Source organism: Podarcis erhardii (genome assembly GCF_964252035.2).
Source record: "Podarcis erhardii genome assembly, chromosome: 17".
NCBI classification, from domain to species: Eukaryota; Metazoa; Chordata; class Lepidosauria; order Squamata; family Lacertidae; genus Podarcis; species Podarcis erhardii.
Window position 1 is genome coordinate 30,951,394 of NC_138515.1, and position 27,701 is coordinate 30,979,094.

Sequence of the window (27,701 nt, forward strand, 5' to 3'; positions counted from 1 at the left end):
TAGTTTAACAGATGGCAGCTAACAGATTGAGGTTGAATCCTGACAAGACAGAAGTACTGTTTTGGGGGGACAGGAGGCGGGCAGGTGTGGAGGATTTCCTGGTCTTGAATGGGGTAACTGTGCACCTGAAGGACCAGGTGTGCAGCCTGGGAGTCATTCTGTCCATGGAGGCACAGGTCAAATCCGTGTCCAGGGCAGCTGTTTACCAGCTCCATCTGATACACAGGCTGAGATCCTATCTGCCTGCAGACTGTCTTGCCAGAGTGGTGCATGCTCTAATTATCTCTTGCTTGGACTACTGCAATGCGCTCTATGTGGGGCTACCTTTGAAGGTGACCCGGAAACTACAACTAATCTAAAATGCGGCAGCTAGACTGGTGACTGGGAGCGGCCGCCGAGACCATATAACACTGGTCTTGAAAGACCTACACTGGCTCCCAGTATGTTTCCGAGCATAATTCAAAGTGTTGGTGCTGACATTTAAAGCCCTAAATGGCTTCGGTCCAGTATACCTGAAGGAGCGTCTCCACCTCCATCGTTCTGCCTGGACACTGAGAGCCAGCGCCGAGGGCCTTCCTGCGGTTCCCTCGCTGCGAGAAGCCAAGTTACAGTGAACCAGGCAGAGGGCCTTCTCGGTAGTGGCACCTGCCCTGTGGAATGCCCTCCCACCAGATGTCAAAGAGAAAAATAACTACCAAACTTTTAGAAGGCACCTAAAGGCAGCCCTGTTTAGGGAAGCTTTTAATGTTTAATAGATTATTGTATTTTAGTGTTTTGTTGGAAGCCGCCCAGAGTGGCGGGGGAAATCCAGCCAGATGGGCGGGGTATAAATAATAAGTTGTTGTTGTTGTTGTTGTTGTTGTTGTTGTTATCATCATCATCTAGCTTTCTGCGCTGCCATTAGCCAATCAGGTGCCTCAGAAGCAAGACTTGTGCACCAATCACATCCCCCAGAAACTGTTATTCAGAGGCACACAGCTTCTGTTACTGAAAACAAATTGCTATCAATAATATTAATAATGATGATAATATGGCTCATATGCAGCTTTAGCCAATCATTTTAAAGTGACATATAAATAGCAAACTATGCAATATAAGCTATGAAAAACAAAATAATTTAAAGCAAAGTATAATTAAACAATTAACACAATCCTTCCATTCCCTAATATAGTTCCACTCATCACAGGCAGCTCCCAAAGGAGGAAAATATATCCCCAGCTATGGCGAAGCAAAAGCAAAATAAAGCACTCAGACGCTTGCAAGATATAGTCTGGGAGATATATAGCCATTGTGTGGGTATTGACAGCCCCCAAGAATTTCTGTAATCCCCTTTTAAAGACATCAAAGTTGGTGGCCACAGGTTAACTATGTGCTGTGTGAAGAAAAGCGTCTTTTTTGTCCAACATTACTCAAGGGGATGATAAATAGGAGGAAGCAGAGTGTAGGCACAAACTGAAAAGGGGGGAGGGCGTTAAGTAGTGAGATTCTCCAAGGACATCTTTTGAGACCGGTGCTATTTAACCTCCTCATAATTGGGAGTGACCAGTGAAATGGCACACCAATACCACCCCTCTTGTTAGCACATACCATCTGAGTTTGCCCATTAGGAGGAGAGATGGCGTGATCAGTCACATAGTGTGGCAGCATATGCACGTTGGAATTCCCTGTGTATTGAGATCAGGCAGGCCCATTGGCTGTATGGTCGTACCTTGATTCCTGAATGTATTCTGTTCCGCAAATCTGTTTGACTTCCGAAAACGTTTGAAAACCAAGGCGCGGCTTCCGATTGGCTGCAGGAGCTTCCTGGACTCAATCAGAAGCCACAGAAGCAGTGTCGGACGTTCAGCTTCCAGAGAACATTTGCAAACCGGAACACTTACTTCTGGGTTCACAGCATTTGGGAGCCAAAATGTATGAGTACCAAGGCGTTCAGCAACCAAGGTACGACTGTATTGTTTTCAGCACCTGCTTAAAACATTTTGTTTAGGCAAGCCTATCCAGACTTCTTGAAGTTACATGTGTGTTAACTTTTTAGCTACTGTTTTAATATTTTAATAACCACTTCCATGTTTCTAAATACCCATTTTTGACTGTTTCTTAACTGAGAATTTAAACATTATATATATATAATTTTACAAAGTGCTTAGAAACTTGTTTTTTTTCTTCCAAACAAGCACAGAAATAAAATCAAGCAGTGCTGGATTTACATATAAGCTAAACAAGCTATAGCTTAGGGCCCCACTCTCTTGGGGGCCCCCCCAAAAAAGTAAAGGAAAAAATTATGAATATTAATATTAATACTTCTTAATCGTATTTCAGTTCAACAATTTGTTAAAATATATATTTTGTCATGTGCAAATGGCTTTAGATACCTATTAGGTCCATAAATTACCATATAGCATATATTCAACAACAAAAACAGCGACAATTTGTTGTTGACAAAGGACAGCTGGACATATAAAGGGTCCCATTACCTTCAGTAGCTTAGGACCTCATCAATCCTAAATCCGGCCCTGCGACAAAGTGAATTAATTTTGTTAAATAAATATATATGAACTACTGTGTGAACTTCCAGTAGCCTCATCTTAAAAAAATAGGTTATTGCAGAGCTTGGAAAGGTGCAGAAAAGGAGAAGGAATTAGTGTACTTTCTCTATGGAGAAAGGTTGGATGGCATGCCACTTTGCAGTTTAGAAAAAGCCAACTAAGGGAAGGAAACATGATAGAAGTTTAGAAAATTAAGCATGGTATGGGAAAAGTGGACCAATATTTTCTTCCTCTCTCATAACACTTAGGTACCTTCAGTGAAATTGACCAGCAGCAGATCAAGAACAGACAAAATAAATTACTGCTACATATGATGCATACTTAATTTATGGAATTTACGACCGATATTTTCCCCTACAGTTGAGAGGCAATGCTCCTGCACTGATCCCATCTCCTATTCCAGGGCAATTTCCTCTGCAACAAGCAACACTTAATGAGCCTTGGCAAATCTACATAATCCATTCTTAAAAATCAAGTAAACTAGTGGGCCATTGCAACACATCTAGAGGAGCCAGTAGAAAAACATAAGCACTGAAATATGAACCTCCGTTTAGTCCCTCAATCACTATTCAAAAAGGATATGCATAACATTTTAAAGAATTTCAACGGGAATTGCAACATGTGGAATCAAAATATTACCTAGCTAAATCCAGAGTAAGATTAATATACTGGATTAGCATCTTATTGCAGCATCCTGCAACTTGTTTCTGGTGAATGGAGAATGAAATAACATTATTTCTTTATGGAAGAAGTCCTGAATGGCTTGGGATCTGAAGAAGCGTTGACTCAAACACCATTGAAGCAGTGTTGACTTAAACACCAAAGGACTCCAGAAGGTCTGGAGTGGGGATAAGTTTGATTCAGTTCACATTTAAAGCTGAATCTATCGACTTCATGCATTCAGAAACAATGTAAGACTCAAAACATAGGCAGCCTTTGAAATTCACACTTATCTGAACTGCAGTTCTCCAATCTGAACTGCAGTTCTCCAATCCATGTTTACAACAATGCACACATTATGTGAAAGCGAGCATAAAAATGAATATACTATTTAAAATAAGATACAAAATGCACAATATTAGGAGAAGTGCCTTGCAGAAATGTGTCCATTAGTCAAAACCACATACAAAAATGTGTTTTTTGGGTGAAATCCACACTAAAGTTTCATGAGGATTATTTTGTTTTTTAATTAATTGCAAATGGCTGCATAATGGAATTTAAGATAGGAAAAATGAGAAACTGAGAGGACTGAAATGGACAGATCATTGCCTCTCTAGTGAAGACTCTATTTGTGACTTCACTCAGAGTTCAGCTGAGAACTGTTTTTATGTTTTACCAAACAAAAAGCTGCTAACATGAATTAGTTGCAATACCTCTTGGTACCCGGTTTTAATTTTTTTCTGGGAGGGCTCCTGAAATGGACTTCAGTATCCAAGCCAAACATGGCAATGCAGTTGAAGAACATCACCCACCCAGTAAACAGCTTGTAAAGGTCTAAGTGTGCTACCAGGGAAAGGTTGGCAGCTCTATGGCGGAAATTATCCCTCCTCTTTTGGAGTTTTAAGGAAAGAATTTCCACCTGCCCTTTGATGAAGAGACTGAGCTCTGCATGGTGAAGCTAACACCTAAAAATGTTGACTCATGTTACTGAGTGGAGGGAGTGTGATGCTCACACAAGCATTGCCCATAAATGGGTAATTTTCACACTGGAAAAGCTATTTAACAGACAGCTGAATTATGCAATTAGCACACTGAAACCAGCTCCAATTAACGATACATCTTAATTATCTATGTAATGTTATTTATGTTCCACTTGTAAAGTCCAGTCTGGTAATTAGAATTTGAATGTTAAGAGAGAGAGGATTTGGGGGAGGACGGGAGAGAAGGAGAATGCTTTGAAGCAGAAATGAAGGAAATACATATTTTGAAAATGATCACAGATCTAAAGATGAATTCTTGGGACTCTCAGCACAAAGCTCACTGGGCTTTCTGAATTCCCTTATCCTAAAAAGAAACTTTCCTTAAAAAATAAAATAAATGAAGAGTGCAATCCTGTTCAGCATATCCTAGTGAGTTCAGTGGGACTTACTCTTAAATCAGTACAGCTAAAGAAGGAAAAACATTTTTTTTTAATTCACTGTGAATATTTCTTCCAGAAATTGGCAACAGAGCACTTCCACCTGTCACCTCCTTCCTGCCTCTTACTAGGATAGATATTTCAGGTTCAAGAGATTCCTTTTTCTTTCTTTCTAACAAATGTTACCGAGTTCTTTATTTTCTGTACAGCATGCTATATTACAAAGTTTAGGCTATTGAGTTATCCATTTGTAGTTCTAGTTACAGATAGGTAGCCGTGTTGGTCTGCCATAGTCAAAATAAAAAAATTCCTTCCAGTAGCACCTTAAAGACCAACTAAGTTAGTTCTAGGTATGAGCTTTCGTGTGCATGCACACTTCTTCAGATACCTTCTGAAGGTATCTGAAGAAGTGTGCATGCACACGAAAGCTCATACCTAGAACTAACTTAGTTGGTCTTTAAGGTGCTACTGGAAGGAATTTTTTTATTTGTAGTTCTGTTTGGGATCACTTTCTCCTCTGGAAACACACTTAACAGACACTTCCCCCCCCCTTGACTCTGAGGGGGGGGAAATTCCTGAATAGTAGGAAGGCCCCCCCATCATGTCCTGGAATGAAAATTCATGCTTGTTACAAGTCCATGTTAGTTATGAAATCCACCATCTTCCTCTGGTAGGTTAACTTTGGTCATATGTCTGGAGTTCTGCTATGACACATTTTGGAGAGTTTGATCCTGTACTGGAGCACCTGTCACACACAGGAGTAAATAACAGCCCCACTTTCTGATCTAAAGCATTCAGATCTGGATAAACTATCACTGCAAAATTCAAATTTAGAGAATTCAGATCTGTTCCCAGATCTTGACTTCCAGGTAGAGTAACTATGAGAGATAGAAGCCTTCCTAACCTATGATAAGTTGAAACTGGAGCACATTTGCCTGGATTTGCCACCTGCTGGGTCTGACTCTAGGGGAGGAGTCATGGAACCAAGATCAAGAGCTGGAGCTCAGGTGTGAAATTGAGGCCTCAAATGTTGCCACTTGAAGATCAGTGCCCTAAAATTGGTTTTTGTGTTCAGGTAAACACTTTTTTTATTATTCCACCAAGGTCTTACGCCAATGAAACAATCTACTGCCTCAGGATAATTATGTTCTGACAATCCATTTTATTCTCCCTGATGCTGTTTTGCTGCTTGTTATTCGGCTGTTGTATTTTTTTATTGTTGCATCTTATCCTGTATAGCACTTTGGGTGTTATTTATACAGACAACTGGGATGGTGGTGTTGAACAAACAACAACAAACAATGGTTTTGCCCATCTTGGCATCACCTTTCCCCCCTTCTGTTTCTCCCAGGCTGCTGCCCCCCATTTTCTGGCTCTCAGCAGGAAAGCGAAGGACAAAGAGGCCCTATGCGCATAGTCTGCTACATGCCACGGTGGCCTCTAGTGGCCACACAGCACAAGCTCATGTCACTCCAGGAGAGCAAGAACATTCAGCTGTCAGCAGATTTCTAAGGATTGTAGGACAACATTGGAGGGGGAAAGGCGTGAGAGAAGGACTCAAGATTATTTCATGCAAATAAGCATGCTTCAGCTTTAACGTGCTTCAAACATCTTGTCATTCTTATAACCTTAATGGGTGAAATAAGGTGCATCTCTGCACAGCAGCCTTTTCAGTGTGTGCTTATGGGCAATTCTAAGCACAGTGTAACAAAGGTTCTGCTCTGAAGGCAAGAGAGTGGGTTCCCTCTTCATGCAGAGGTGCATACCTTACAATAATCCACAGGTGGCAACAGGGACATTTTGGTTCAAATGTAATGCCCCTTCTCACAGCAGAGATTACTACTGGTGCCATCACCACACACCTCACCCCGATACACACCTGAAGTGGTTCCTCCTTCTGTTCCTCCTTCATGCATGTTAAGCTTATCTGCACATTATGGTATATGCGGGTGGCACTGTGGCCTAAACCACTGAGCCTCTTTGGCTTGCTGATCAGAAGATTGGTGGTTCAAATCCCCGTGACAGTGGATGAGCTCCCATTGTTCTGTCCCAGCTCCTGCCAACCTAACAGTTCGAAAGCACACCAGTCCAAGTAGATAACTAGGTATCACTGTGGCAGGAAGGTAAACAGTGTTTCCATGTGCTCTGGCTTATGTCATGGTGTCTTGTTGCGCCAGAAGCAGTTTAGTCATGCTGGCCACATGACCCGGAAAGCTGTCTGTGGACAAACACCAGCTCCCTTGGCCTGAAAAGCGAGATGAGCACCACAACCCCATAGTTGCCTTTGATTGGACTTCACCGTCCAGGGGTCCTTTACCTTTACCTACTTTATGGTGAACACAAGCAGAGATGGGAGGGTAGCATGTCCCTACTTACAATCTTTGCACATTCAAGGAAATGTCTGCATAGGACACACATGTGCACAGTGGTATGTATATCAGCCTCTTTCCAAGTTCTCAGCCACATCGAGACCCTTACACATGCAACTGTACACATGTAAGTAGACTGAGGTGCCACCTTCTCCTGAGGATGGAGGGGGCCCTGTGCAATGTCCTGACATTGCGCACATGATGTTGTGCGCTGTCAGGACATTGTGCATGGGGCCCTCTGAACACTGAGGAGGGACAGGCTCCTAAAAATAATACTGGGGGAGCCCCCAGTGCCTTGGCCCCCAGGAGTGGGCCCTCTTGTAAGCAGGTGTTAATCTGAAGACAATTGTGTTTTTGCTCTTCCAGCCAAAACGGTATCAGTCATAATGTATGAATTAGGGCTTCTACAACATCCTGTACCGCACTAGTTTAAAACAATTTATAAAGTCACAAGCATAAAGCAGATGCTAAAAACTGAAGTATCTCAGGTGTCAAAGCTCAAAAGCCAGGGGGAAGAGGTATGTTCGTTGAGCATACAATGGAAACTACAGAATGAAGGTGCCAGAAACACTCCCCATTGATCCCCCCACCCATTTCTGAGGGTGGTCGAACTACTACAAGGAGCCCCTGTGCTGATCTTCATGCAGACCAGATTTTGAAAAAAACAGAGAAATTATGCAGATTTCCATCAAGTTGCAGAACTCAGTTTCTTCTAGGCAGAACTTTTATTATTTTAAAGCCCTACTAATGATCCTATGCAGCAGCTATAGTTTTCAGATTATGTGTGACTAGCTAACAATGCTGATTCCAGTATTTGAGGGTTTTAATTTTTCTTTCTTTCCCTTTGACACATTTGCTATTTCACTTTGCTGCCATTGGAAGTCTCCCCCTTCCCCTTCCAGACTATATATTTGAAACAGAAGGCAAGCCTGACAGGAGCTTTACGAGACACTACAATTCTGCTCTCACAAACGGTATGGACAAATAAGGACAATCCCTAAAAAAAGATATGACCTTCTATTCCACAGGATGCTTCACACATATAGACAAAGAAACAAGGCAAGAAAACAAAGGTTTTCGTTTTTATATCATGATGTGACGCCTCTCCTAAGAAGAAGAAATAATATCCATCTCAGTTTATGACAGAGAGTGCATTTCACTAGGGAAATGAAGTAAGGTTTGCAAAGTTATGTGCCTGCAAAACACAGACCCGACATGACCAGTGGTCACAAAGATAAAGGCTGTGACTCACCGATTCACCCCAACAGCCGCAAAAGTTGGGAACCGTGACTGACATTTCAGCGAGTGACTAGAATAAACTGCAAAAGTACAGCAGAAGGTTGCTGAGTAGTGCAAATAAATGCAGATCTGTTGGAAGTCAACCACATGCACCAACCGAAGACCTGGCTCCAGATGTCTGACTTTATATTTTCTACATTCAAACAAATACTGGCCACCGATTGTATTAACTTCCTTCCCTACAGAAATCAAAAGGTCACCACTGACATGTATGGAAGAAAGTAGAGGGTCTGCAGTAAAAGGTGGGGGGCAAAAGTTCTCATCTGTGGCAGAAGGGCAGCTCAGCAATCCTTGATCTGCCCCTTTGCGATAGCTTTGTCATTCCACTGAACTGTTTGTGCCTCTGTTGGGGAGTGCACATAGGGCAAGAAAGACCTAAGCCCTAAACACTGTCACATAGAACAGCATACCCTGCAACATTTCTCTCATGAAAATAGGGATGTCCAGTGCTATTTTTCTAGAAAAAGAGGTGCTGGAACTCACCATGAACATCTCTTGCAATGGCACCCACCTGAGAAGTGCTGGAACTGAGTTTTGGTGGGTTCCAGCTCAAAAAAAAAAAAAAAGCCTTGGGGATGTCCTATTCCACACCCTCCAATGAAAATAGGGACGTCCTAAGGAAAAGCAGCACATTCTGGGATCAGATCAGAAACCGGGACTGCTTCTGTAAATCCGGAACTGTCCCTGGAAAATAGGGACCCTTGGAAGGTCTGGAACAGGGGCTTCCTAAATTCTGGTCCAAAGACTAGCAATGGTCTGAGAGCTTCATTCAGGTGGCATGTGAACAACAAGGGGAGAAGGAGCTGGTCACAGTCGTTGCAACTGGAAATAGTGGGTGCAGTACATCAAACATTCATATTCAATTTTAATTGTATTTTCCTCTATTTATTATTATATTTTAGATTGTGATCTATGGAACTCAAAATGCAATACGATAAAATGCAATGTAAGAAAGAAGCAATAAAAATACAATTCAAAATCATATGGCATCCACCTCAGCATGTAACAATTGCTACAGCAGGCAGAGGGGATGCAGGTGGCGCTGCGGGTTAAACCACAGAGCCTAGGACTTGCCGATCAGAAGGTCGGCGGTTTGAATCCCCGCAATGGGGTGAGCTCCCGTTGCTCAGTCCCTGCTCTGCCAACCTAGCAGTTCGAAAGCACAAAGTGCAAGTAGATAAATAGGTACTACTCCGGCGGGAAGGTAAATGGCATTTCCGTGCGCTGCTCTGTCTCGCCAGAAGTGGCTTAGTCATGCTGGCCACATGACCTGGAAGCTGTACACCGGCTCCCTCAGCCAATAAAGCGAGATGAGCGCTGCAACCCCAGAGTTGGTCATGACTGGACCTAATGGTCAAGGGTCCCTTTACCTTTACAACAGGCAGAAAGGTCATTTATGGAGTCTACCAGGACTCTTGGCAATTTTCTAGTGGTCCATAGAGAGGAAATGTTTAGGAACCACTGCTACAGAATGTCAGCTAAAGTCAGATGCCGAGAATTCATCTTGCTCCGTGGTGTGAAAGAAACATAACTAAGTGCGTGGCTCAGTGGATAGGAGCAGATTTGATTCTGAATGGCTGCAGCAACTTGAACTCCCATCCCTGTGGTGTCATTGGAGTGCATCAGTTTTATCTCTCCTATACAAGTTAATGGTTGATTTGCTGCTCTTGGTGAGGCCCACCAGAAGGTCCCAATTGGATAGTTAATTATGGTTATTCAAAGGGATTGAAGGAAGCTGGATCTACTCATTTTTGTAGGCCCAAATCATAAGCTGGTTATTGAAATACAAGCAAACAAGGGTATGAATAGGAAAATGAAGAATAACATAGCAACAGTCTGAGGATGGAGTCCTTAGCACCAACCCAGTATTTATTCTTTATTTATTTTGGTGCGTTTGTACCATGTTCTTCTGTGTGTGTGTGTGTGTGTGTGTGTGTGTGTGTGTGTGTGTGTCTGTCTATATCTATCTCTTCCACTCATCCATCTAGAGTGGCTATTGTTGTTTAGTCGTCTTAGTCATGTTCAACTCTCTGTGATCCCATGAAACAGAGTGGCTTACATACAATCAAAACAAGACAGTCCCTGCTTGCAGGTTTATCATTAAATACACAAAACACAAGAGGAAAAAGTGGCAGGGAAGAAAGAAGGGGGGGGGGAAGCAAATTTAGGTGCCATTTTTTAAAAGTTAAATAGCAGCTCTTACAAATGACCAGCTCGTATTGGCATAATTCAGGGGCTGAAGGCTCCTGCTGGAGTTGGTGCTTTAACAGAGCTGGCGGAGTGAGCCCTGCTTCCCATCTCTCCCAATCTCACAGTTTGCCGGAATGACTGGTACCAGGTGACACATCAGCAAGAGCAGACCTGATGGACCCAGCCTTCATTATACTGCAGACTTATAATAATCTGACCCCGCCATTTCTCATAACTAGGCTCCCAATGACTTTTTCTTTGCTCAAAAACAGCTGCTGAAAGTGGATTGGAGCTGTATCTATCTTTCTGAGTGATTTGTGGAGGCAAACCCGACTGGAACCTTGTGAAAGGTTTTGCCACAATTGTTAACTTTTCACATACTATCTATATTGTAACACATTGAGACTACAGTAGTAGCATTTAAAAGCAAATTCGGGAAAACATTATTTGATTGTTTCCTTTTCTTTCGTTTCCTTATCTGGTTTGGCAGTCAGTGAGCAGACATCTGTTGTGTATATAAGAAAAGATTCTTTTTAAAAAGGACTCTCTGCAATTCCCACACAAACTGAAGAAGGGGGAGGCAATAAACCTATTTTTCATGTCCCTTCCCTGTTTGTGAAAATGTGTCCCTAGCTCTTGCAAAATTGCAATCTGGGAAAAACACGAACCTACTGTAGGCAAGCAATGCTACCTGCCACAATGTATTTATTTCCCCCTATTTAGGGTGCTAACAGCACCACCCTGATGCCTTGGAATGGCCAAAATATAACAAGGGCCCATTCAAACAAATAAAAATCAATAAACCATAACAAATATTAAAATCCAACTCACTTATAGCCTGAATCTCAGCAACCAAAGGCAACTGGGAACAACATACACAATCACAATTGAGGCCTAAGCACATTTATTTGGAAGCAAGTTCAATTTACTACTGCAGGAGAGCTTTATTCCACTAAGTATGCTGAAGACTGAGAAGAATGCTCAGGCTTTGGTATGCCTCAAGGGAAGAGGCTGAACTCCAGGGCAGGAGCGACCACACAGACTGGATCTCTGTGGGTCTTTCAATGCTCTAACATCATCACGCACAGGCTGTCAGCTCCAGAGAGCATCCAACCTCAACCTTAGGGTACTTCTAGATGAAAGATTTCAGAGAACAGAATCCTAAAACACACCAAAACGCCCACAGTCCAAATGGAGACAGTTGCCAGTCCCTTTGTTGAGTGCCCCTGTATGTTTATTCTGAATTGCCAAGGAGATTTTGGTTGTTTTCCGACAACCTGTTTCTTGAGCATTCATCCCGATTTGTTTGCACATACAGTGGTGCCTCGCAAGACGAAAAGAATCCGTTCCGCGAGTCTCTTCGTCTAGCCGTTTTTTTCCGTCTTGCAAAGCAAGCCCATTGACGGCTTAGCGGATTAGCGCTATTAGCGCTATTAGCGGCTTATTGGATAAGCGGATAAGTGGCTTAGTGGCTTAGAAAAAGGGGGGAGGGGGGAAAACCCACAGGAACTCGCAAGACATTTTCGTCTTGCGAAGCAAGCCCATAGGAAATTCGTTTTGCGAAACACCTCCAAAATGGAAAACTCTTTCGTCCAGCGAGTTTACCGTCTTGCGAGGCATTCGTCTTGCAGGGCACCACTGTAGTTGATGGGAAAGTTGGACAGCATCAACTGTTCACTAGGCATTCCCTATGATTTATTTGTGACCAGGTTAGATGATATGTTGTTATCCCACACTTTCCAATGCATTACCCCATCACTTTCCTTAGTGGAAAAAGACTTTCCTTTGGGGGTAGGAGCAGGGCTGCACAAGAGCTCCAAGTTATTGCGCAACCTGCATTTGCCAGTATGGCATTGGATCCCAGTCTGGGAGCATCCTTCCTTCCCTAAAAGCCTCACCTCTTTCCCAGCCAGCTTGGAAACAAAGGACCTCAGACAGGGAGTTCAGTTACCTTACTGGCCTCTCCCTTCTCATATTGGAAGCCGTTACCTAACTGCTGCAGATAATATGGCACCGTTTGAAGCAACTGGATGAATGAAAACTGACTCCTTTTGGAAACTGAGCATTGGCAGATGTGGGGAGGTATAATGAGCAGGCTCATTAAAAGATTTCCTCCAAGCCAGGGGAAGGTAAGCAGGTAGGGAGTGCCATGGAAATTCTACTCAATATTGATCCATAGCGGATTCCAACGTATAGTTAGCAGAGTAAAAACTTAGACACGTTGCAGGATTCCCCCAAAATAGATCAGAGGCAATTGTATTTCATTCAGCAGAGCTTTACTGCTCCAGAAGGCAAATGAGCATGATGGTCACAAATCCAATACATTCAGGATTGGCACTGTCCATAAGAAATCCAGTTGCAGCAGGCTTAACTAGCAGGCAAAGCGTCGCCGTGGGGAGTAAACAAGGAGAGGTTTCCCCAACCAAAAAAAGAGAGAAAAGATAGAAAGTGCTCAGTTTGTTCAATTTAAGAGCTTCCCCATGTGGAGACTGCCAGGAGTTTCAGGAACAAAGTATAGAAGGGAGTTGGCGGTTAATAGCTAGCAGCTGGCGGCCTGCCCAGGATGCTTCACAGAACTTGCCCAAGATGTTTCTCATAGCATAGCCAAGAAGGTGCTGTTAGAGTCTCAGTAGGTTGGTAAGTTTAAAAGTAGAGAAGTAAAAAAAGGAAAAATTACTTCCCTGGGTGGCAATCAACGCTAATTACAGTCCTGTTATCTGCGGAGCTCCGAAGCCTGCTTCCAGGCTTAACTTAAACTTATATTAACTTACTATAAGTCTAAACCTTAACACTATATACAGAACACCACACCAGACGGAAAAAAGAAAGAAAGAGAAAAGGTGAAGCCCAGGCCTCTTATTATAGCATGACCTTGAAGAAGAGATAACAGAACCAGTTTAGGCCAGCTGTACTCAGCTTCTCTGAAGGAATAACCCAAACATCATGAACCTTCTGCTTGTTTCTTTCACACAGAAAAGCTTCCAGAACCCTCCTGAATTAAGTAGAATAGGAAAGATCTCTACACATCCGATCAATACTTTCTGCGCTAAGAAATGCAAACTGACAGGGAGCAAGGTTCCAAGGCCCAGAAAGACATCCAAATTACAAATTGAGAAGGTTAAAAGTTTAAAAAGCTTTTTTAAAGGCTTTAAAAATAGCTGATAAAACATTTTTTGGAGGAACAACACTGAGCCTCTTTATGCAACTCCCTGCCGAGCTGCCATCTTACTCTAGGTAGCTGAAGGTCGAAATGGAGCGTTGTCCAGACCCATGAAAATATTATTCAAATTTTACTAGCCAAACTCTTCAAAATGCATCAAATGATAAATCAAAAATATCAATACAACATCTTGTGCTGTCCAGCACAGGCTCAGCATCTTACAAGAAATGAAGTAATTTCAACAGGATTAAGAAGCAGAGGTCTGTCTCTTTTCACAACATCCATTTTTGGCCTGGAGCTTGTTAAAATAAAAAAACTGCTCCTTTTCCCTTATGGGGTATCCAAGAGTCCATATAGAGTCCTTTTGTAGGTTCTCTATTTGTAGGAGAAAATAGCAGAGGCCAACCAGAGAATATTGAGAAGCAAAGCAGCTAGTAAGCATGATCTTTATTAAACTGTTGCAACAGGGTGTTCACACACACACACACACACACCCCGTCCCAAGCAGGAGGGAGGAGGAACCCAGAAAAAGCAAGCCCTTATATGTTGTTGTTGTTTAGTTGTTTAGTCATGTCAGACTCTTCGTGACCCCATGGACCAGAGCACGCCAGGCACTCCTATCTTCCACTGCCTCCTGCAGTTTGGTCAAACTCATGTTCGTAGCTTTGAGAACACTGTCCAACCATCTCATCCTCTGTCGTCCCTTCTCGGGCCCTAAGGAAGTCAGACTATCCTCCACCAGGGCCAGGGCTTTTCAGTGATGGCTCCGACCTGGTGGAATGCTCTGTCCCATGAGACTAGGGCCCTTCAGGATTTAACCTCCTTCCATTGGGCCTGTAAGACAGAGCTATTCCACCTGGCCTTTCATTTGAATTCAGTCTGATCTTTTATTTCCCTTCCCTCCCCCTCCCCTTTTATGAAGATCACCCACTCTGAGAGCCCACAGCTAATTCTCCCCTGACCTCCTCGCTGGCCCAAGTAGGACCAATTCAGCCAGCTAGCCCTGGGGATTATCTAATTGATTTTTGAATTTTATAGTTATTCATGTTTTTATACTGTACTTTATGCTGCTTTTATAATTAAGTGTTTTAAAGTGTTTTAAATGTGTTGTTAGCCGCAATTAAACCATTATACTTAACTCTAACTGAGGGCTCACATGTGGTTGGGAGAACTTGGCTATGACCCAAGCCCAATGTTGTCTCATTGTCAGTTTGGAATCCTCAGGGACTGAACATTTTTATTTTAATTCAGCACATTCACATGTATGGAAAGAACCAGTAACCTTCCAAGTTTTCGGCCTATTCATCTCAGCCAGAACTCTCTTGTGCTATGGGGTGGGGTGGGAACCCTGGTTGGGGCAACAATATTAGCAAAGCAAAGCAAAGCAAAGCAAACTTACCTTATTTCTTAGTTCTCTCCATTCTCTCACTGTTGCATATGGCAAACTGCTGCTGTGAAGTTCTTACGCACAGGTGATATCATTCAATGAATCTAGGGGGAAAGAGAGGGTTGCAGGTGTGAATATAGTTAGTTCCTGGGCCAAGGGGAAGTACTGGAAGAGGGAACTTCCTATGGAGCAGAGTGGGAGGAAGAAGCCAACGTGGACCTGGAGGCCCAGGAATAAGCAGAGCTCCTTGTCTGCTGTACTTAAATAAAGCTGTTCATGTCTGAGTTTACCTCAAGTGCTGGGAGTTTGTTTCTAAGAAAAGCAGCCCTCCTGGGCAATAGCACAGCAGGTAAAAACCCAAAACAAAGCAGACTTCTGCTCCAGCTGGGGTGTCTCCAGAGTGATTGAAGACCAAATGCTTTGTGGGAAAAAGCCCAGGAGCAAGTGAACAAGAGAGAGACCGCGCGGATCAGGTGCCTGTTCCTGCTCTAACCGGGCTTGTTTTGCAGTCTTGTGTGGAGCTTCTGTTTTGTTTTTTGTTTTTTTTAATGTTCCCACTGCACTTGACTGATTTTGTAAATTGCTTTGAGGTCAAAAAGCAGGTTGTAAATTTGATAAACAAATGAAATCATACCTAATCACATCTCCTAATACAGTTTGCAAGGCAAACTTTTTGTTTTACGGTAAGTCCGGAACTCATGCAGGGGTTACATTCTGCAGATCGTGCCTAAAGCCAAAATCACATATAGTCAAAACTCATTGGGGTCAGTGGCAGACGAGATCGCCAAAGACATTTTCCCCAGAGGTCTCTCCCCTTTTCAATTTTAAAAATTTCTTTGGCCATGCTCGTAAAGCTGAACGTACACAAGTTGGTCTCTAAGGTCCCAGCAGGCAATTTTTTAATTTTTTTTAAAATTTATTTTGATATGGAAATGTAAGAACTGAATTTAAGGCTGGAGAATCAGAGCCTGGGTTAGATCAAAATGGGCAGAAGAATCTATCTGCAGCTCTTGAGCTATGATGAATTCCTGGTTAGTCAGGGATAGAAGTCCAAAAGAAAAATACATCAACATATGCCCTGTGCGCAACAGGAGAATGACAAGAACATTTCTATGTCTCTGAAAATATAGCTCCTGTGCAAGCCTTAGCATAATCTGTCTTGAGCAATAACAACATTTGGAGGAGGAATTGCAAGGAACGATTTTGGCAATCTGGCACAGATGCACCTCACTCCTGATATATATGACGGATTGCATTTGTTGGCTAGGCTATTGTTGCACTACTAGCTTTCTCCTGGAAATTCAAGGGTTGTTGGGGTTTTTTACTAGCAAGAGATGAGTAGGGGAGGGGGGCAGAATCTGGGTATGCAAGCTGTCTGCCTTCCCTGGACAAAGGTCTAGACACTTAAAGTACATTTCAGGTCAAGAGAACCAGTTTCAAGGCAGGGGCTGTACACAGGTGGCGAAGCCCTTACCATAGAAATAATGTGAATATTAAGTTAATCAAAGAGGCTTGCACTGGAAAGGAATTAAGAGGAGTGGATTTTTTTAAGGGGAGGGGGAAAAACAGCTCGTAACAAGCAATCCATGTCACTTTTCCCCTCCTGCATCCTCTTGCTCTGTCCCATTTGTCTAGCAGTAATCTACATTTCAAATGATTACATGGGAAGCTGAAGTGGTAGTGACAAGGATAAACGAAGCTTGTTAAACTAATAGCTGCACTAATGCCCAAATATGTGAACTTCCCAGAGTCAGGCGGCATCCGAGGCTGCCGGAGCTGTCAGCCTGGCTCCCCCTGGGCTCGTCCGCCAGCGGCTGCCACATGATGAATGGCCCTGTCGAGTAAATTCATCCGGGGCCCAATTAAACAGGCAGAAATGAACTAGAGCCGTCAACCAGGGAGAGAGAGAGAGAGGGAGAGAGAGAGAGAGAGAGAGAGAGAGAGAGGGAAAGAATAAGCCAAAGACAGAGAGAGAGAAAGAGGAGGCAATAAAAGAGAGAGAGAGAGAGAGAGAGAGAGAGAGGGAGGGAGAAGAAAAAGGGAAACATATTCTCCACAAAGTCAAGGAAGCGCCAAGGCAGTGAAGTCATTCTGTCAGAAAATGGCCATTTAATGCTTTGCCGAGCTCACGACAGATATGTCATCTAAAGAAGCTTTAGTGGAGTCCCAGGGCATTTCATTTATTAATTATCAGCTTCAAGAGGGGGATTGGCGGTAGCCATGCTCCCCCCCTCCCCGCCTTTCCTCTCTCTTAAGCACTGTCAGCTCCCAGTCTTCCTCCTGTCAGAGTCTGCACAGGGCAGCTGCAGAGAGCACAGAAGTTTGGCCTATCATGGAAAAAGCACGCTGATGGGGAGAGGAAAACAGGAAAGTTTCCCCCCTTTCCCCCCTTTTTTTCATATTTCACTGATAGGTGGGAACCCCTCTGCGGGTTTACTAAAAATTCCTCAGTTTGTCCCCCCCCCCTTGCACGAGTAGGAATTTTGCTGTAGCTGTAATGCTGTGGCATTGTAACGATGGGGAAGAGACCGAGGAATTTTGCCAGTGTTATTCATTTATATACCAATCTCCAACCCCTCAGGTCATTGAACTCAAGGTGTACATATTATTTCTAGGCACCCATTGGTCACCAGTTCAGACACTGACCTGATCCAGACCAGCTTTGGTTAAGTAAGGTAACATTCTCATGTGCCTTCCAACCATATCCTAGGATAGATTTTCACTTTTATCAACTCATCCTTACACATTGTTAGAGTCTGAGCTTGTATTCTGTTCATTTTCTGAAAAGACTGAATACAGAAAATGGTTTAGTGGTTACTTATCATAGTGTGGGACACTGTTAGCGCTGTGGGTTAAACCACAGAGCCTAGGACTTGCTGATCAGAAGGTTGGTGGTTCAAATCCCCATGACGGGGTGAGCTCCCATTGCTTGGTCCCAGCTCCTGCCAACCTAGCAGTTCAAAAGCACGTCAAAGTGCAAGTAGATAAATCTTCGCTAGGGTATAACACTTGCTGGGTGCCCCAAAATGTTCTTTTTATTTCAATCGATCCCAATTGTTGACAAACCAAGTTGCCTCAAGGAATGGAAAAAGGATATTTCTAAATTTGTCGGGGGAGGGGGAGCCGCAAATCAAACATAAAATTTTGATTGATACAAAAGAAAGAGTGGGCTTTGCCCTGCCAGATTTACAATTGTACTATGAGTCAGCTTGCTTGTGTTGACTAAAGGAATGGATTGTATTGGAGGATGCACACATTTTAGAACTAGAAGGCCGTGATATGAAGTTTGGCTGGCATGCATGTCTTTGGTATGGGAAAGCTAAAACATATAGGAGTTTTATGAACCATGTTATCAGGAGAAATTTGTACAGAGTCTGGGAGAAACACAAAAATTTGTTGGAAAGAAAAGCATTGCTATGGTTGTCACCAATTGAAAAAAATAAAATTGAAAGAATAAACATGGATAGACAGTGAGCGACCTATAGAAATCTGTTCAGGAAGCGAACCCAGATTGAAACCACTGGAAAAAGTAAGGAGCCAAGTTACTGATTGGCTACAATATCACCAATTACATGATATGTTTAAATTAGTTGAGAAAAATGGCTTTTTGTACCAAAGCTCACAATTTGAAAAGAGTTATTGATGAACAAGGAATAATTATTGTTCAAAATGTATAAACTATTATTGGAATGGGAAACAAAAGATGAGCCAGATAAAGCATCAATGACCCGCTGGGTAATGGATATAGGATATAATATAACCTCTGGGAGAAACTTTGGAAGAATGATTGAAATTTACTTCATGCTACACACTGAAAGAGAATTATATGAAAATGATCCATAAATGGTATTTAACTCCAAGTAGATTGGCTAGGATGTATAATGTGGAATCAGACTTATGTTGCAAATGCAGAGAAGTAGAAGGAACTTTTTTCCATATGTGGTGGACATGCAAAAAAGTTAAAGTATATTGGGAAATGATATATAATGAAATGAAAAAATGTTTAAAACAACTCCCCCCCCCCAAACCAGAGGCATTTCTGTTAGGTATTGTTCAGACAGAGGTTCCCAGGAATTAGAAGAGCTTATTCATGTATGCAACAACAGCATCTCGGATTTTGTTAGCCCAAAAACGGAAAGTGAGAGAGGTCCCTAGAAAGGAAGACTGGCAACTTAAAATGATAGAATATGCAGAATTAGCGGGTCTAATAAGTAGAATAAGGGAACAAGAGTGGAAATTTTTTGTTGAGTAAATTGAAAATAATTGTGCACAGTTAAAAACACTGGCAGTTTTACAGTAATTCAACAGTTTAACATATTTTGAACTGATGTAAGATAGAAAAATTAAATTAGATGGATATAATAATTAGATGGGAAACCCAGCCAGATGGACAGGGTATAAATAATAAAATTTATTATTATTATTATTATTATTATTATTATTATTATTATTATATACAGGAATGGTGGATAAGTTAAATGAACCTTGGTGGGGGAAGGACGGAAGTCAATGAACACATGGTTTAATAAAAGATGTTTAATTTGAAATGTCAAATTTGAAAATTTAATAAAATTATTATAACGCTCGCTGGGTGAGCTTGAGGTAGTCATTCTCTCTCTCCGGCTAATCCACTTCACAGGATTGGTGGTGTGGGGCTTAAGGGAGGGTTGTAATACACAAATAAATAAAGTGACATTTGGTTATGCAAGAAACTGAAATTAGCAGAAGCTGCAAAGTGTTTTAAATGAAAACAAGCTATTTCTACACACTCAGTTCCTAGGAGTCTGATTCTGCAAGGCCAAGGAAAAGGAGCACCATGACTGTACCCTTGGGAGCTGTCTCTGGACACAAATCAAACGCATTCAGAGATGTGAAATGGGAAGAAGTTTTTTTCTCCTTTGTGGAATCTAGTTGTGATTGGTGGGTGTGCAGGGGGTGGGACAGGAGAGAAAACAGGGCAGGGGATATAATAAACATCAGTGGAGGAACCTCATGGTGGCATACATGGTTCTCCCCTCCCTCGTTTTATCCTTACATCAACTCTGCTAGGTTAGGCTGTGAGATAGTGACAGCAGTGGCGTAGCGTGGGTTGTCAGCACCCGGGGCAAGGCAAGTAATTTGCGCCACATAACCCATGGATTTGCGCCCCCTAACCCTAACCCCAGATGTTGCGCCCGGTGCGGCCGGCCCCCCCTGCACCCCCCATGCTACGCCACTGAGTGACAGGCCCAATATCACACATGAACCTTATGCCTCAGGAAATTGTACAAATTGGCCAAATTTGCATAACTGATGCACCAAGTGCAGCTATTCCTGGCTCGGGATTTGAATTGTTTTTGCATAATATTGTACATTCCTTTAGTACAGAATACACAAAGCCCCAGTTACAAGACATCTTGTGAGCCAACCCTTCACTTCTGTTACAGAGCTCTTCCTTTGTGGAACAAACAAAAGGTGGCAGTTCAGTCAATAATTTGTCTTTGCTGCTCTGATCCCCTGGAGCCTCTTCCTTATTCTGGCAAGAGGTGTTCCTCTTTTCTCGGCCTCAGGTCCCCTTGCTTTCACAGCAATGTTCTTTGGTCCCAGAGGGGCAGCCATCCCATACCTTTGGAACTGAAACCTACAGACGCTCTCTCCATGGATCAGCCAGCAGGAGGTGTGTGGCAGTCAGCAGAGCTTTTTACTGCCTGCCCCAGAGGGACCACAATCCCCAAACTCCATCTCTCAGCTCCGATTTCCTGGTTGGCCACCCATCCCTAAGCTTAGGCTGACCCCCAGAGCTGGCTAGCACACTGCATGTCATGTTGTCAGGCTCACCCTGTCAATAGTAGCCTATCAGTGGGCAACAATGCAAGTGACACTCCTCATCACTCGCTCTCATCAGACCGCCTTGCGTTCCTGGTAAATAAACAACCCTTTGGACGCTTTGGTATTCTCTCTCTCCTTGTTGGAGGGGGGGGGGAAAGATCAGCTTACATATTCTGAAATGTATTTTGGAGCTATTTGCTTCGTTTGGACCACGCTCTGAAAAATGGCCCGAGTTTCATTTTCCTTCCAAAATAACTTTTCTTTCTAAGCAAGGCTGATGAGAATGCTGGGTATATGAGAACAGGGTGGGAAGAGATAAGAAGACACCCCTGTTTTGCCTTTAAAAAGGTGAAAAATTAAAAATATACTTGCTTGAAAACACATTCGAGCCAGCTCAGGCTGCCAGATGGCAAGTTAGCGGTGCGTACATTACCCATGTTTACACTCTCATGTTTCAAAAGGATTTCCTGTTATAGGACTGGAAGCCCTTCTATGAGAAGAGAAGGACTGTTTCTTCTGTTTGTTTTTCGCCAGAAACATTGTCGAAATGCAACGGGGAGACAGTGAAAGAGCATTTTTGTCCATGGGACGCAAAATTGCTTTTTAGGTTTTCGCTCATGCTATTTATGTGATTTTTTTCGACGCAGAAGAGAACAGGGAAGAGAGGCATTTGTGATGCAAATGAGCATTCTGTGCCAGGCACGAGGCAAACCTAAGGAGATGAGTAATTATATAACATTTAGGAAACATCTGAAGGCAGCCCTGTATAGGGAAGCTTTTTAATGTTTTTATATATGCTGGAAGCCACTCAGAGTGGCTGGGGCAACCCAGTCAGATGGGTGGGGTAATAATCATCATAATCATTTATTGTTTTTTCAGGAATTGACTAGTCCATTTTTTCCTTTCCATTTGCCATAACACTTAACCGATTCAAGGCCAGTCCCAGTCTCACAGCTTTTTATCTTGCAGCTGGAAATTCCCCAGCCCAGCTCTTGTAACAGTTTCAAAAGCTTCCTCTAGGGGGAAACAGTTTCTGTTTATATTAGTCAATAATGTCCTCTTTTAAACACAGCTCAAACAATGAAGTTAGTTTCAATTTTCAGTTACTTTTACTCCTTTTTAAAAGCAGGCGGAGACAGTAGAAACAATGTATTTCTCTTATTAGCTAGCTGTCAACGAGCGTTCTAATCGCTGTCAGTGAGCCTTCCAAAGAACGTCAGTCCTGCTAGCAGCCCGTTTCCAGGGTCTGAGCGGCGGTATTTTAACTCTCTTCGCTCTCTCCCGCAGGCATATTCAGTTCACAACTTCCCCCCCTCTTCTCCTGCCTGCAAGGGGGGGGGGGTTAATGTTCTTTACCGATGGAAATTTAGTCCTTTACAATAGGCTTTCCAAGGCTTCAGCTTGCAGCCTCAATGCTTCAGTCTATTTACAAAAGGGGAAGGCAGACTTCCTGTATTGAACCTCCCCGTTACGATACCAAATTAAACTTTTAGAAGTCCAATTCTCCCGCTTCAGCTCTACTCACGGGTAATTACTTTAAAATCAAATTGTCCCCAGGAAAAAGTCAGCGCTCTCCGGCAACAGCTATGCGGCTTCGCTCCGTGGAAGAAGCAGACGATTCGAAGCACCGCGCCGCTCACCCCACATCGCTCCGGACCCCCGAAACCGGGTTTCCCCACGAGTAGGGGAGGTGCAAAAGGTGCGCGCCAAATCCCACGCTCACAGGCTTCTCCCGCCTGTGATTTTTTGCGGGTCTCCACCTTCGCCGTGACGGCCAGACCCAAATTCCCACGGGGCAAATTCCTCCCGATCAGAGGAATTCCGCCATTACCGGAGGCACCAACCCGGAAGTCATCATAATCATTTATTATTACTACTACTACTGTTATTAGATACACCACTTGAAGTCTCATTTGAAAATCCCACAAAGCAAGGAAAAGCCATATGTATGGGAATGTAAGCTAATTTATAGATGTTCACATTCCTTCCTTCACACGCCCGTCACAATAAACTTTGCTAAACCTTTCAAGGTGGTTTGCTAAACCTTTCAAGGTGGTATAAAAAACTTGCCTAGAACTCTCCAGTTTGCCTGAAGTTTGACTTGAGCTGAAATGCATTGGCATATCTTGCTTGTAGACTCTATAAGGGCATCTGACTGGCCATCATTGAAGGATACTGGACTAGAAGGATATTTGGTCCGATCTCCTTGTGTTCTTATGTTCTTCTACTAGCTACCTTGCATTGGACAATACTTACTTCTGATTTCTCGGGTGTTAACAGGTAACCAATCCCACACTCTGGCAGCTTCACAGAGTAGACAGTTCTGGTGCAGGGCTTCAGAGCACAACTAGAGGTATTTGGGGAGGAGAATATGGAAGAATGTGCATCTGCAGGCACCCAGGTTCCAAGTCTTGTCCCGTTATTGCTTAATTTTTGTGTGCCGATTCAACCTAGTAAGAAAAGAAATGAAAATAGCAAGTTGTATTTCTCATGTGCACATCAGGAGGCTCAACCCTGGATTGGCAGCTGGCTTCCCATTCCAAGGAGGTGAGTCAGCAGACAGACACTCCCCCCTTGTTTTTAATGCTTGCTTTTTTATTGTGTTGATTTTTCATATTGTAATTTTATTGCATTTTATGTTAATTTTACAGTTCTTGGGTGCTACTTAGGAACTGTCCTCTGCACCAGCCTTCCCCAACCTGGTGCCCTCCAGACAGTGCCCTCCAACTCCTTTCAGTATCAGGTTAGGGAAGAAGGTTACTACACAACTTGGCATATAAAAATAAAGCTGCTAACCCAAAAATATAATTAAAGGAAAACAAGCATGTAGATCCAGGACCAGCCAATACTGAGCTACTTATCCAGGACACTTTTAAAAGAGAATTTCCATCTCCCATTTCCTGTAAGTCAACACAGCCTAGATTGAAAACGATGATGTGCTGTTGGCTATCCTTTGCACATCATCATTTTCAATCTAGGCTGTGATGACTTACAGGAACATATATACAGGTTTGTCTATCTACAATTTTATTTCTCTGTGGGGGAGCGGGGAGTATTCACCAACTGCTGTAGAGATGCTGGGCAGGCAGTGTGTTGGCAAGACACAGATATTGGCCAATAGGGACCTACCACTATTTTGCTGCTTCAAAATGAACCATGTTGTGTAGAATCTTCCACCCCTAATATCTCCCCAGGACCGTAAAATGCATGTGTACTTGGGAGTTTGGCAACAAGGCTATCAAATCAAACCACCTCCATTATACTACAAATGTTACATCTTCATCTTTAAATGTACAGGATTAGTTGCTTTAACAAATGCCATCTTTCTTCACAGTCAAGATTTTTCATTTCTTTTCTTTTTAAAAAATATCTATTCACTAAAATGCTAATGATAGGCAGTGATTAGAAACTGCTGGCTGCTTGAGTTTTGAAAGTTCCCTGCGGGCTTCACAGACATGGCTTGTAACTTGTCAGTTCTAGAAATGTTCCCAACAAATCACACAGTACTGTATGTATTTAAATATATATTTCATTTCCTTAATGCTTCACTGTCTTGAATCCAATAGGGACGCTCGTGTTAAAGTGATGAAGACCACAATATTGGTTGCGAAGTCAGATTTGATCGAAATTTCTTGGAGCAAGATGCTCTTAAGATACACAGAGGAAAAGCAGCTGGCAGCCACAATTAGGAATGCTTATCTTAAATAAAGCCTAGGATTGTTTCAAAACAAACCTGTCAACAATGACTGGATTTTGAATGTGCTTTTAACATATAACAATGGAAGGTAGCGTCAAAACCGGTGTTCATATAAAGCATGTTGTCATGGGTCATTTTGTTATGCTGTTCAATTTTTTCACGTTACTTTTGGCTTGGGTCTGTTTGGGGACACAGAGGGGATATTCTGCCTACCTGTGTTGGTGGCAGATGAAACTGGCTGGGACTCATGTAAATAGAAAGAAATAAAATAGGTAATTATTTTGTTTGGCAAAAATCAAGGCTGCAATGTCCTTTTGCTTTGGTCAGCTGATTGTAGCAGTACCTACTTGCTTGCCACCTTCTTTTTTGTATATTTGTTAATAAAGAAATCCCCATATTCAAAGAAAGTATACTGTTGAACAATGTATAGAAAATGGTTGCGCATCACTATGCTTAGTATATATGGTAGCTTCCCAGATGAATTTGGATAAACCTTTTTGGAGACAAGTGTTACTGTATATTGATGTGATACTATATTGATGTGATAGTGAGTTGCAGAGTATTATCCTTTGATTTTTGTTCCATTAATACTTTCTAGATAAAGGGAACAGTAGCTGCTATAGATGACTTGTAATAATAAATAGAATGCTCTTTTGGTCATGAAACATAACATATTTGAGAGAATACTAATTTCTGCTTTCCTACCAAATGGTAAGAAGTCTCAGGGTAGCTTTACAGGATCAATTTCCTCATGAGGAGAGCATTCTGAAGACTTGTAGTGTTTTATAACATCTGTTTATTAACAAATATGCAAAAAAGCACTAATTATATGGTGACTCCTCACCATATAATCGCGTCGTCTCCAGGGAAGAAAGGGGGCGAGCCAGGGGCTGCCCTGAGCTTAAGTGGCCCTACGAAGGCCCACCCCTGCCGCCAGCCGATTGGCTGGCGCCACAGGGTATGCTAATTGGGGGGATCCCTGTCTCCCGCGAGGCTGACGCCAGCCTCGCGAGAGCGAGTGTGGGCGGGGTCGTGATCCCACAACCCCCCCTCCTCCTGATGATCGGAAGGGGCATTATTAACAAATATGCAAAAAAGCACTAATTATATGGTGACTCCTCACCATATTCAATTATCATGAATACTAGTCATGGTTAAATTTACCTTCCATGATTTTGTTAACTTCTTGCTCAAAGCTACCCAAGACATTGGATTTATTTTACTTGTGGTATTTTTCTTACCTTAGTCTGACCCTTAAAAAGCACACAGAGCCTGAAAGAGGACATGAGTAAGAGTGTCACTCTTCCAAATTCCTTCTTCAGAGAAAAGGGAGCCACCTTCATCATCTCTGACCAAGGACCTGTGAGTGGGTGAAGGCTCAGAGGTCTCATGAACACCAGGGGAAGACCATTTTGGTGACCCCTGAGCCAGGACAAGATCTATGCTGACACCAGACCCTCTTTCAATCCCTCTCCTTCTCCCTCCGTCTCACAAAATGGAGAAATTGCAAAAAACAAAAAACAAAAACCCCAGGGCTTCCTAAGAACTGGGTGTTAGCATGGACACCCACAGGTCATATGTTACTACCCCACATATGTGCCGACATAAACGGAGCTGTGATTTGCACAAGGTTTTTTAGAACTACACGCTACAGAAGAACAGCAACCTAGAATTGTGTCCATTGCTGATATAATCATTTCATATATCACAGCCAATTTTCATTTCTAATAACAACAACACATGCTCCCAAGCAAAAGGGTTTTAAGAAAAGTAGCAGCTGGGAGAGAAAAAATAGCCCAGATGAATTCAGAAAGGAATGGTCTGCTTTTCATAGTGAGGGATGAAGAAAACTTCTGTCAAAGTTGCAAAGGTTTTCAACACCAAGATTCAACTTTTTTCTTCTTCCACATTTTCTTTCCATTTGTTTCCTTTTAGGATTAGGATATGCTGGCTCAGCTGAAATGCTTAAGGAAAAATATATATGAATGAATGAATGAATGGTGTTGGTGCATTTTTAGATACTCAGCCCTGTTCCTCTTTCTTTTGCAAATGAAACAAAGGGAATGAATTACAATCATTGGTGGGATGGGGGGGGGAGAAAGGGCAAGCAGTCACACTGCTGATTAAAGAGGAACAAAAGCGGCATGTTTTGTGAAAAAAAAAAGATTATATTGCTCATTAACTGTTTCAGATTTTGTTAAAGTACAGACCATTGTAGAAATAAGACAATTAGTGAGAACACATGAATAGATGATCCTCTTCCCAATTGTGCAACAGTAATGAGAAGGAACAGAGGCTTCATAATGAGGAGAGGGTGTGTGTGTGTGTGTGTGTGTGTGTGCGCGCACACACATAGGTGTCGGGATAGATAGATAAATAGATCTTCTAATGCAGCCTTCTTCCCTAGAAAGGAAAGTCCTTTAAAATTCTCCATGTAGTTTTATTCATAATGTAGAAGTGCCATTGCAGATTCTTTGCACAACCCTTGGCAAATGTCTGAATCTTCTTCATTCATCTCTCCACCCACCAAGCTTCCTTTCTCTCCATTTGTCAGCACATACAATCTATCTATATTTCAAAAGTGTATTAGAGGGTTTGAAAAGTTACAGAAAAGGGCAATTACAGCTGAAACCCTTTAGCATACTTACTTGGGAATGAATTCCATTGTTGTGTATGATTTGTTGGAGAAAAACAAATGCATTTCCTTCTCTTGAGTTTGTAGTTAATGCATGTGGTACTTTAAACCACATGAATGCACTGTTTGTCTAGCAATCTAATCAGCATTGGCTTGTAGTATTTGCTTTATCTATGACTATATTAACACCATCCCTAAAAGCCAAACCATTTTGTTTGTCAACTTGTTGAGACAAGATGTCTGCTATTTCTCACCTATAAATTGTTCCCACCGAGATAAATCTGCTCCTGCATGAATAAAGCCTTTGAGCTCCAGAAATTGTGATTATTCCAATTTAATTCACTCAACCTGAAAGGTCTGCTAACAAGATTCATATCTGAGCAAATGTGTACAGGAGGATAAAGCTAGCCAATGATCAAAGAGATGGGACCTTTTTTTTTTTTTGCCTAAAATGAAATACTGTATTTGGGTGGAATTGGGGAGTGAGACCATGAAATCTTCCTGGGATGCCCATCCTCTTAAAACCCCCTTCC

At 42.5% G+C, this 27,701-nt stretch overlaps 1 long non-coding RNA gene across 1 annotated transcript in view; it reads right to left on the bottom strand.

Annotated features, from left to right (window-relative positions):
* The window catches only part of LOC309332557, a 62,626-nt gene extending 39,362 nt beyond the window's left edge, over positions 1 to 23,264 (bottom strand). Inside the window, exons 1-2 of the long non-coding RNA XR_014152173.1 lie at positions 23,093 to 23,264; positions 15,041 to 15,132 (exon numbers count right to left, since the gene is read on the bottom strand). This is a non-coding gene — a long non-coding RNA (uncharacterized lncRNA). The remainder of the gene's footprint in view (positions 1 to 15,040; positions 15,133 to 23,092) is intronic.
* Positions 23,265 to 27,701: the final 4,437 nt, after the last annotated feature.